This window comes from Camelus dromedarius, chromosome 4 (genome assembly GCF_036321535.1).
Source record: "Camelus dromedarius isolate mCamDro1 chromosome 4, mCamDro1.pat, whole genome shotgun sequence".
Taxonomy (NCBI): Eukaryota; Metazoa; Chordata; class Mammalia; order Artiodactyla; family Camelidae; genus Camelus; species Camelus dromedarius.
Window position 1 is genome coordinate 2,489,903 of NC_087439.1, and position 12,091 is coordinate 2,501,993.

The 12,091-nt window shown below is 41.3% G+C and overlaps 1 long non-coding RNA gene across 1 annotated transcript; it reads right to left on the bottom strand.

Moving 5' to 3' along the window:
* Positions 1-1,362: 1,362 nt before the first annotated feature.
* LOC135321196 (uncharacterized) lies at positions 1,363-2,208 on the bottom strand. The gene is made up of 3 exons (XR_010380764.1): positions 2,087-2,208; positions 1,692-1,897; positions 1,363-1,511 (listed from the first exon to the last, which is right to left on the bottom strand). It is a non-coding gene; the product is annotated as an uncharacterized LOC135321196 (long non-coding RNA).
* Between the last annotated feature and the right edge of the window lie 9,883 nt (positions 2,209-12,091).

The following is a 12,091-nucleotide window of genomic DNA, read 5'->3' on the forward strand; positions in this document are numbered from 1 at the left end:
TCAGCGTTCCGCCCGGCCTCCCCCGCAGGTGACCTGCCCCGCCGCCCCCGCCGCGGGCGGGAGGCAGCCGACACTCACCTCGCCCGGCAGCAGGAACCGTTTTCTGAGGAGGAAAGGAAGGGGAGGCTGCAGGAGGGTCGGGAGAAGGGGCGGCGAGGACAGCGGGAAGCGCAGAGAAGGGGGGCTCGGTCCTCCGCGCGTCGGAAGGAGGCTCGCAGGACTCCGGGCGCCACGCGGAGGTTCGGTTGCACCTCGAGGATAAGGCGGCCGTAGAGCCGAGAGGCTCGGCGTCCACCAGCCGGGGCTCCCTACTCACGCTGCACTGTGAGGAGGCGGCGGCGGCGGCGGAGGAGAAGGAGGCGGCGGCGGCGCCCGGCCCGGCCCGCGCACAGAGCCCGGCAGCCGCCGAGTGGCCGCCCGAGTCCCCGCAGGACCCACCTCCTGGGCTCCGCAGAGCCGCACACAGGGCGCGCCGCGCTCACCACGGGCAGCTCCGCCGGCCTCACGCCGCCGTCCGCAACAGCAGCAGCGGGCGGGGTGCAGCCCCTTCGTGAGCACCGCAGCCCGGTCCGCCCCAGGAGAGGCCCGCGGCCCCCGGGAAGCGGACAGTCGAGCACAAGGGGGCTTCGCGAAGCTTCGGGCAGGGGCCCCGTTTGCACCGGGTGGCCCGCAAGATTGCCGGGGAAGACAGGGGAGGAGAACTCACCCGTTCCGGTCTGGCGCTCCCTTTTCTCCACACCTTCACGTCTCCCGCTCCACGCTGGCAGCGCAGCAAGTGCCAATGCCGCCGCCGCCGAACCTCGCGCCGCCTCTCCCGCCGCCGCCGCCGCCGCCGCCGCCGCCGCCGCCGCCGCCGCCGCCGCCGCCGCCGCCGCCGCCTTGGCTAGGCGCGATCACGTGACGCGGCCCGCGGGGAGCCTGGGGGCGGGCAGGGACGCGCGCGCGGAGGAAGCGCGGCTAGGACGGAGACTAGGGGCCGAGCGGCGCGGAGAGGACGTTTAAGGGGAGGACCCGGCGAGCGCACCGCCGGCAGTCCAGCGTGCCCCCGGCGACTAGAACTTGCCGCGGGGTGGGGAAAGGGTGGCCCGAGTGAGGGGCGGGGGGACTCGCGCCTCCGCGCGCCCCTCCCTCTCTTCCTCCGCCTAACGCCTCGGCCGACCGCTGCCCCCGCCCCCTCCCGCTCGCACCATTCCTCCGGCCGCTGCCAGGGATTGGCTGAGAGGCTCTGACGTCCGTGTTTCCATGACGTATCGGGGCGGGGGGGGAGGCGGGGGCGGGGGGGGAGGCGGGGGCGGGGGGGGGGGCTCGGGCGCGCCGGGCGGTGACTTGTCAGTCACAGCTGCTGTTTCGGTGCGGGTCCGGCTGCTCCCGCGACTGTGGAGGCTGGAGAGCGATGACTGCCTCAGACGAACTCGGGCGCCCTTCACCTGGGGCCCCGCCCGAGCCATCCCCAGGCCTGCGGCCCTCCAGAGCCCCGGAGGTGGGCGGGTGGACTCGGCGAGCGAGCACTCCTGGCGAGGACAGGTTAAGCTGACGCCCGCATCTACGGACATCTGAGCGGTTCCTCGCCACGTCTCTGCTCCACTCCGTAGGGACTCGGTGCCTATCCTGGGCCCTGACCAGGCGCCGGACGACAGAAGTGCCTCCTTGGAGAGGACAGCCCACACCCCCAATGGGCCCCGGCTCCTCACCTCTGTTCCTGCTAGTCGGCCTGTAGACTCCGGGGATCCCTGTTGCAGCGCCTAAAGGGTTAACGCAGGCGTTGGGCCGGTGCAGGCAGGCCCCTCAGGATCCGCGTTCAGAGTCCCCGAGTTTCCGTTTTGAGTTTGCTTTTTCTACCTATGCCAAGCTGTTGGCTCTTTTAGTTCACTTGTAGCATCTCGAACCAGCACCTTTCCTGGGATGAAAAGAAAATGAAAACAAAACAAAACACAGGGTAACGTGCTGAGACTGATACGCTGAAAGGTGACCGGCCTTGCCCCAACCTTCAATAGACTTTGCAAGTTAATAAAAAAGAAACCGCTGGAGTGACAAAACGGTTTTTCCTTCACACGCATACATACGTGTGTAAAGATTCGTGTCTTACCTAAGACATCGTGCTCCATCTTCGTCTTACCTCTGAACTAACCGTCGCGGCTCTTCGAGAGACCTTGTCAGTGTTTTCAGGACCACTTCATCAGAACAAAAGATAAGCTCTGCAGAGGCTCCTCCTTTCTCTTAACTCCAGGACTGGAAAAATTAATGTTAATAACGTCTTCCTAAAAGCAAACAGGATATGCGAAGGACTTTATTATGTAGGTTCACTCTGGTAGCATTTATATTAAAATGTTTTGGAAGGATTAGAAACAAAATATGTAAAAAGTTTAAAAAGCAAAAAATTAAAAGTTAACCCTGTTGAAAAAAAAAATTATCAATTTATGTGTCTTACCAGGTCAAACACTACCAACCTTTTGAGCTGTGCCCTTGACATGCAAAATTAGCACCGGGCAAGATCGCACCATTTTTCCTCTTTAATCACTGTTAAGAAATTGGTCGGTGGGTACAATAGCCCTTCCTGACACTATTTCAAAACATCTTAACAGAGGAACAGATTAACTTTTCAAAACGGCTTAGAGACATTTAAGAATCACTGGCTCTCGTCCAACTTTTCCTCCAAGGAAGTCGCAGTATAAAATTGAATTATGTATTCTACTTTAATCAAGAATTTGACATTAACGTAATATATGACTCATTGCTATAGTGCACTAGCAAAATGGATAATAGATTAAACTAGAATCTGTTCACTTTGTGGGTTTATTGAAGTTCCAAATAATAAAATATACTCTCTTAAAGTGTTGTGGTCATGAAAAATTACTCAGCGTCTTCATTTGAGAACTTGATTTCAATAGAGTTTTCATTTATGTAGATTATATACACATATATCCCAGAACATATTTATATGCATTTTAATGAAATGTGAGTCACATACAATAAGATATTTTTGCTGTCATAGTCAAGATGATTGTACTGTGTAGTCTGATTTTTATATTTTCATTCTTCTAATAGAAAGCAATATATAAATAACTGTACACATTACATTAGGAAACTCATTTTTTTCTCCCAGAAGTTTAGCACTGAAATCTTAATGGCATATTTTTCATTGTAAAAATCAAGAAAATATTTGATTGCTTAATTAGCATTTCCTAAAAAAATGAAACTACTTAAATTTGAAGATGCCACTGTATATGATAAAACCAAATCCTTTTAATCTTAGAACTCACTTATTCTATGGATTTAATTGATCCAGTGATATATCACTGCATAATAATAATATAATAATTCAATTTACTTTTAAATATTTAATCTTACAAGTGTATTTTAATAAGTTTTGAATATCTTTTTTAGTTCCAATGCAAATTTATAAACGTATTTAAATCCTATGGCCAGTTACTCTTTGGGATGTTAACATTGTTTGAAGATAGGCCATGTATTCAGAGTAATGTATTTTGTAAACTATTAAAGTATATTCCTTTTAGGGGCATAAATCTAAACTACTGACATCTTTTCTGATAAGCTGATCAATTCAATATGAACTAGCCCTGTATAACTCATGGAGATAGCTTCCTAAAATTCTCAGTGTAATTAAGTGTAAAGGGAAACACTGGGATCTTTATTTCCTCAAGAATTCTGTCACATGCCTCTAGCAATAGTACAAAATAGAGACATACCAACAGCAACATATTTTTCAAACCGTATTTTCCAAAATATGCATTTATACATATGTGAATGTGTCAGTTCTAATCACTGCAGGAAGCTAAAGAGAACTGACTTGTGTAGGGAGGCAAAAGAAGAAAAATATTTAATGCTTCATAAAAAGTAGTTACGTATGTTCTCAAATTTCCATTAACCTGGATCACCAGAGAGAGATGTGAAGAGAAACATAACTTAGCTGAAAACCACAAGAACTGTTATCTATTAGTAACCAATTAACTACATTTGCTGACTTAAATGAAGATGATTACAGGTAAACCTAAAATAAGAATTTTCAAGTCACATAATGGAAAATTTTTATAGGTGAAAAACGTAAAACGGTTAAATGTCATCATTTGACAGGAATTATTTAACATCCTGTACTCTTCTAGGTCTAAGGCATTTTTTTCTACCACCAAATGTATAATCTAGGTCATAGGGTCATGGCTCTAAATCTAAATTCCAGAGAGTCAAAAAAAGGGAAAGATGTTATTTAAATGTTGTTAAGGAAGATTTCCTAAAGGAGGATGTGGATTTGACTTGTGCCACAAAACAGATATAAGATTTAAATTAATGCAAAAGATGGGCAGGAGAAATGCCAGATGTACCTGAGAATTAGCAAGTTTCCCACATCTATTTTCCTATCCTTTCATGATCTATGAAACAAATATTTACTACCTTTGTTATCCTTCACCTCCACGAGTAACTCATGTATTTTCCCACTAATAGGAGGTTGTCGTGAGGTTTTGGTGAGTTGTTTACACAAAACTCTGAACAGAACACTTGGTGTGTAGTAAATGCTCAATAACTGTTATTATTCTTAAGCATTCATTCTTTACCCCTTATTACAAAGTCAATTCACTGTAAACAATAATATACATTTTTACCCTACCTACTTTATTGTAATGAATAGGGAGTTATTCTCATAACAGAAGTTCAGAAGTAGGTGATGGTATGATCGATTTAGCTGCTGAACATAGCCATCAAGAATCCAGGCTTACGGCTTTCTGTTCCACCATCCCTGGTGTATGCTTACGTCAGTATTTTTTTATGCTAAAAATAGGAAAATCAGAAGGATTTTCTCACATTTGTGGTACACTTCATGTTTTTCAGATTTTTTAGTGCTTATATTTTTAGATAATTTTTCCACCTTTCCTTTGAAACTTCTCCTCTGTTTTTCAAGATATTAGGAATGTGCAGAATTACTAGTGTGAGCTTAGCAACACACGCTCCTGGGGCCACAGCAGCAGAGCTTCTGATTTGGACCATTTAGAGTGGAGCTAGAAGAGCTCCATTTTTTATGGTGCCTTTAGGTAACTGACGCACTTCATGGTCTCTTTCCCTCCTTTGTCCTGATATTCTCTTGTGTTCTTCACTGGTTCTTCTTTCTCTTTCCTTGGCTATTTCCAATAAAGCTCTTACACTTGAGCATTTCTTTCTATCTTAACTTTCATAAAGTTCACCCATTTTCATGACTTTGGCCCCTTGAGAATAAGGATAGTGTTACTCATTAATTTATTCATTAATCATTTGTTGATCTTGACAAATATCCTCTCATCTTACTAAGGAAAGAAAACATGAAATATATCTATTTAGGAGGCATTATCATCAAGGTAAGTAATTCATCTATTCTTTTACACAAAGAAACATTTATTAACACTTATTACATGCCACCTCTATTAAGATCTGGCACATAATGGGTGCATAAAATTAAATTAGTTTGATATGAATAAATAAATGTCACCTCTTCAATGATGACTTCTAAATTTATATCCACTGCCTTGTTCTTTTATTCTTGTGACCTGAGGGAACTTGTTTCAGGGTCATTTTTTTTCTTCCAGATAGAAATACAATTGACCCTTGAACAACACAGGGTTTAGGGGCGGCCACCCGCCTGGCAGCTGAAAATCTGCCTATAACTTTACAGTCAGCCCTCCCTCTGCACAAGAGGTTCTGAATCCTTGGATTCAACCAACTGAGAATGGTACAGAAAAAATGGTACTGAAAAAAATCCACATACAAGTGGACCCAGACTTGGGTTGTTCAAGGATCAGTTGTATTGGAAAAAAGCCAATTTACCAGACATCAAAAACCAGGTCACTGAAAGTCAATTTTTTGATTTATGCGTTTTTGATGGCAGAGAGGAAGGGGTCAAAGGAGGGAAGCTGAAAATGCTGGGCAGCATGTGCAGAGGTCAGGAGAAGGGAGGATCTAAAACAGAGGGGATTCACCTTGAAAAGAAAGAGAAACACCTCTTTTCTGATGTAGAAGAAAAAGGAAAAAAAAAAGTTTAAGTTTAGAGGAAGGATGACATAGGCTCAAAAATGCCATCTCAATATTCCTGATATAACAGCGGTTCCTATAGTCATCAGCCAAAACGGAGTGAGGCTAAGTAAGGAATGGAATGGGTTGATTAAAGAAACTGAAGGATGAGCAAGAACAAAGAAAATGTTATCCAAGGCCCAGGCAAATTTAGAGTACAATTTTATAGCAATATAGGTCCACACAATGTTCTCTGGTGACTCAGAGTTGGGGTTTCCCACTGTAGTTACAGTTGTTAAGAGTTCAAGGGGGTCTGGTGCAGAGCTCCTCAGTAGGCATGGGCATGGGCACTGATAATCAGACTGTATTAGTCTGCTGTAATAAAATGCCACAGGCTGGATGGCTTAAGGAACAGAAGTTTATATTCATCCAGTTCACAGGTTAGAAGTCCAAGGTCAAGGTGCCGTAAAGGTTGGTTTCTGGCAAGTCCTTTCTTCCTGGCTTGCAGGCAGCTACCTTCTTGCTCTGTCCTCGCATGACCTTTCCTCTGTGTGCGTGCATGGAGGAAAAGGATCTCTGGTGTCTCTTCCTCTTCTTATAATGACCCCAGTCCTGTGGGATGAGGGCCCCACCCTTATGATCTTATTTAACCCTTAATTACCTCCACAAATGCCCTATGTCTATATTGGGGGTTAGAGCTTCAACATATGAATTTGGGGTAGGGAGGATACAATTCCATCCATATCACAGACTCATTCGGTGAGCATTTCTCAGAATTCACATATTAGAACCCTTCTTCAGATCTACTGCATTACGCAACCCCATTCTCCAAATGCGTGTGTATGTGTGGTGTGTAAACACTGGGAAAAACATAGCAAACAGTATTAATATACAGCTAAGTGCAAACAAAGAAAAAATCTGCAGTAGTGGAAATAGAGAACTCAAAAGTAGAACAGCCAGGGTGCAGTAAGCAGATATCAGCTCAGGGGATTAGTGAACCAGGAAATAAGTTATAAATCTACAAACTTGGAGTTTTAATGATAGAAGATGTGGCTAGACCTCAGGGAGGCAGGAAGCCAGAACTGAACCCCGTGTAAAGCCAGAAATCCTGCCTTCTAGCTAGTGGTGTATCAGTACCAGTTCCTACCAATGGCCCCGCCGGGCTCTTCAAACGTTCCCACATATACCTACAAGAGATTCATTATTTGGATGTCTGCCATGCTGAAGGCATCAACTTTCAAAGGGGCTTGAAGTAGAATCTAGCCAAGAAAAGAGATTTTGCCCTTTTCCCCTCCTCCATCCTCTCTGTCCTTAATACTGGAAGAGTCATAACTCTGAGAGGGGAGGGAGGGAGGGAGAAAAAGTACACAGAGACAATGAGGGGGAGGGTAAATCTTTTTACAAAGTTTTCATAGTCTAAAGTTCCCAGAAAGCTACAGAATCTGCTTCAGATGTTATTCAGGAATAGGTATTGGGGATTCACTGGCTCATAGTTGAAACTAGTCGTTCAAGTAAAATACCTCATTTAGTTAAGTTGAGGGCATAACCTAACAGGTGGGAAAATGTCATCAGAATACGAATAATCAAGTGACTGAATTGAAAGGGAAAACACAATCGTAAATCATAGTTACATGAGAAATAGTTTAGATGACTTTCTAGTGATAGGGCTGAGATGACAGACAAGGAGTCACTTTGTAGCAGAGACAGGGAGGGTACACCAACTTTGAAATGTTGTAGATAACATTATTGAATGATTATCACCATGAAAACCTGACAGGAAGCTGTGTCTGCTCAGGTGCATCTTCCTATTTCTGCACTTTGAGACCTAGAAATACTGATTTCTTTAAGAAATGTCTTTATGGTAATGATGGAGAAACTTCTGGAGACAGCTTTTCACATAATCAAAGTGTTATGTTTACTCTACTCACCCAGTTGTTAGGAATTTTCTGGTTCCAGACCACCAGGCAAGTTCTGGCTATCTGCTTTACCTTTCTCTTCTGAAATCTATGGCCCCCAGGTTCTCCCTCTTTGCCAGTAACCATACTAGTAACCACTCTTTGTCCCTAGCTCTCTGAACTCCAGTAACTGTGTCCTCTACATCTTCTGCTCGCCTCCTCAGTTTCTGACCCAATGATTAGACTTAATTCTCACATCTATTTATACTCACTTCTGCTTGCTTGTTGCTTAGTTTCTGACCTCATGGGTTCATCTTGAACTTTAAGGATGCCTATTTCTTAAAAAAAATGTCCTGATGGCTAAGTCCCTTGCCTTGTCAAGACTCCCCTCCCCTGCACTCTGGCTTTCTCGGTTCCAAATTCTAGCCTCTTTCTAATGCTCTGCTACCATCACACAATCCCTGCATTGAGTAAAGTGTGTTTGGCCATTTTCAAGTCAGTTCTTATATTATTCATCTACTTTTTTAATTTAATTTTTCATACTTGGTAAATTCATTATTTCAGCACAAATTGTATGAAGCCACTCCACCATCAAAGAATTTATCACAGCAAAAATTAATTTTCCCAAGTAGTAGTGCCTTGTTTACAGGACAACAAGAACACTTCCACACTAAATATCTACCAAAAAGGATGAAAATGTCATCATTTTGGTTTGGTCATGTTAAATTCTCTTTGAGCTACCAGGATTCTGCTGATATTATAGCATGCATTTATGGCCTTCCATATTCCTTTTACTGTTTTTTGAGGTAGTCCTATTCTAACTAAAGATTGTAATGTTTTTACTTCTCTCATTTTCTTAAGTAGAAAGTGTGTTTCTTTCCTCCCATCATGCTGATGCTTCTCTTGTATATGTTTTGCCACCTCTTTCTGTTATATACATTCTCACTATCATTTATAATTCCTCTCCATGTCTTTAAGAATGAAATGCTCAGTACTTAATAGCCTCACATTCTTATTTCTGTGTCTAAGTCATCTTTTCCCACATTCTTAAAACCTTATCCATGACTATTATAGACAGAAAAATAATTAAGCTGCCTCCTCTGTTTAACTCCTTTTTTTTTTTAATATGCAAGAAGTCAAATAGTAACACCAGATATACTATCATTTTTAGTACTAGGGATAGATAATTATCTACAAGTATGTATGTGTATTTTTTCTAATTCAAACAATACAGATATGTATAGTGTGGAAAGTGAAAGCTCTCTGCAATCACATTCTGGCATAACCAGTGTAAATGACTGTATACTTTGTCCAGAGCACTTCTTACTGTGGGGCATAAAAGGAAGCAGTGTCTGGACCGAGGGAATATACACATCTACTAGCCTTGACAAGTCATGGACTAGTAAGAAAACCAATTCTAAGAACTACATAAATCTGATGGTATAGTACATAAATTAGTGCCGATAAAATTAAAGTTTGTTGGAAAGATTATTATGGGAAAGATGAATCTTAAACTTGGCTTTGAGGAAGAGGCAATGTGACATTTAGAAAAAGCCTGAGCTTTAGTGAAAGGCATGCCTGGATTTGAATTCTAATTCCAAAATTTACCAGCTGTGTGGCCATGAGCAAATGCCTTAACTGCTCTGATTCTTTAGCTCTCCCCTATGCAAAATGGGGACGACATTCTATTGTGGCTGTGAGGATAAAATTAGATCATGAGTTTTCTTCTAGTGGACACTAAATGAAAGGTGTTTATATTCTTCATTTTACCACATAACCTGCCACATTTTATATTAAGCCTTCATATTCTCTAGTATATGTAAAAATAATACAATTTACTGGACAATGTTGAAAATACAGTTAAACTGTATACAGCTTCAAAAGGATTTTTAAAATTTTATAATCCATATTCATCATTAAAAAGGAGATTTTAAAAGTTTAAAGAGCTTTGAAATAATAAAGTATTTGAGACTTAGGTTCTATCTGTGTGACTTATATACTAGCTAAACTAATAACTCAGATAATTTTTTGATCATACAGGATCCCTCTATGTCTAGAAGATTGCCAACATTTGTTTTGTTAAGGCCAAATCAATGGCTGTACTGTCATGGCAAGAACACTAGTAAATGTTTCTGAGTAATGGTTAAGCAACAGAGCATATGGTCTTCTCTGAAAGCAAAGACAAGCAATTCTTTAAGAAAACTTGAAATGACCACTGAACTATGAACCAGAGCCCAAATAATGAAAACCAACGCTACTTCCTCAACCAGAAATGTTATCCCAGCAGTGCAGCTGTGAGCTAATTAAACAGCCCAGATTGCTACACTGAACTTTAGTACTGTATTTACAGAATTAATTCAGAGGACATGTTATTAAAGTCTGGGGTTTATCAGAAGAAGGCAGCCTCTTTTTTTGAGCAGCATTTAAAAAATTAACTTACTGGATAAGCTGCTTATTATAGATGGAGCCTATGAGATCCTCCATATAGATGCAAAGACTAAACAATGAATTTCTAGCCAAAATAATGAGACTATTGCACTCTGACACTAAAATCCAAAAACAGTGCTTTAGATATTTTGAAAGCATGCTCAAAAATAAATTTATGTTCTATATAATTATTTCTAAGATTCTAAAAGACATATTGATGACTGCTAACACACTAGAATCTAACAACTAGATATATATCTGAAATAGCAATTCTGTACTTCACTTAGCAATGAATCAGTAATTGGAAAGTGTAAGGCAAGAATAATTTAAATTACCATGAAGTACAATACTTTCTCTCTTAATTAATCTTAATAACTGGGCTTTAAAATTTATATCTAGAAATCTAAATAGTAAACAAAAATTCTACTGTATCAGTAAATTCAGAAAGTTGTCATTATTTAAGTTGTTATACATGGGCAGTAATGGTAGAGGTAATTAAGGTATGAAGACATTTAATGACTAGAAACTTTCTGGAGGCTATAAAATATGTTATCATTTCAGGAAACTTGATGTAGTGATTCAAGAAAACACAGAGCAAGTCAGTGAATCCTTTACAACCCTATTCACTCTTCTAAAATGGAGAGAGAAGTACTTATCCTATGTTTATTCCAGTGCCATTTGAAAAAAAAAAAAAAGACAACAGCTTTTGAAGAGCTGACTAGTTTTGGTACTTATGACATAATATGTAAATATTCTGAAAAAAACCACCAGAGCCTAGGTAAATACTTCATATTGACAATAAATTTCACGTATAGTATATACTCTTGTTTATAACTTTATTTTTTGTTGTTGTTGTTGTTTGTAACTTTAATAGATGCATAAGGAATTAAATAAAGCAGTGGGGCAATGCAAGGGAAATGTTCTACATAGCTTTTAAAAGTTATTTTTAGTTTTATTTTGAATTATGGAAAATTTAAACATATGGTTAAGTACAGGAAGTAATATCACAGATACCTATGTACCATACCTATTCTCAAACTGGGGAGGTACTGAAAATCTGATGGTAATTTTGCTACCAGGGCTAACTTTTTTTAAAAGCAGGTATGCTTATCTACTTGTATTGTTCTATACAGACTGATTCTTCCACCTAGAAAGTCCTAGGAGTACCATATATTGGTCAGGTAATTAGTTGATTTTCTCTCTAGATCCTTCAAACACCTTCCTAAATAATTCTAAGGAGGAATGAAAGACTTTCCCAAGGACTGATCTTTCAAAGCTAATTACATGAAAACAAAGAAAACGCTTATTAGCTTTATAGGGTTTCCAGCAGTGTTAACTTTTTGAGTTAAGACACAGAATTTGACAAACATCCTCTCTTGCTCATCAAAGCTAGGCACTCTCTTGATAAGATGCCATTTAAGCTCTTGCCCTTGTCCCTCAACCATTACTGGAGCTGTTTAACCTAAATGTATTACCACACTTAGGAGGTAGCTTAAAAAAAGCTTGGAGGCAAAGATTAGATGACTTAATAAAATGAGATTTTAGTGATTTTTCTCTTGGAGGGGATACCTTTAGGAATAAGTGATGACAGAGGAAGTGAGTTATTCAGAACATAGCTAGTTTTACTCTTAGGAAATAAATTGGAAAAATTTTAGATGGTGTGTTAAGAAATTTTGGAAACAGATGGTCAGAAAGCAAGATGGGGTTGTAAGTACTGATCTAACAGTATTCTGAACAGGAAATCTGTTCAAAAAGAATTTGCGGTCACCAAGGCAAAT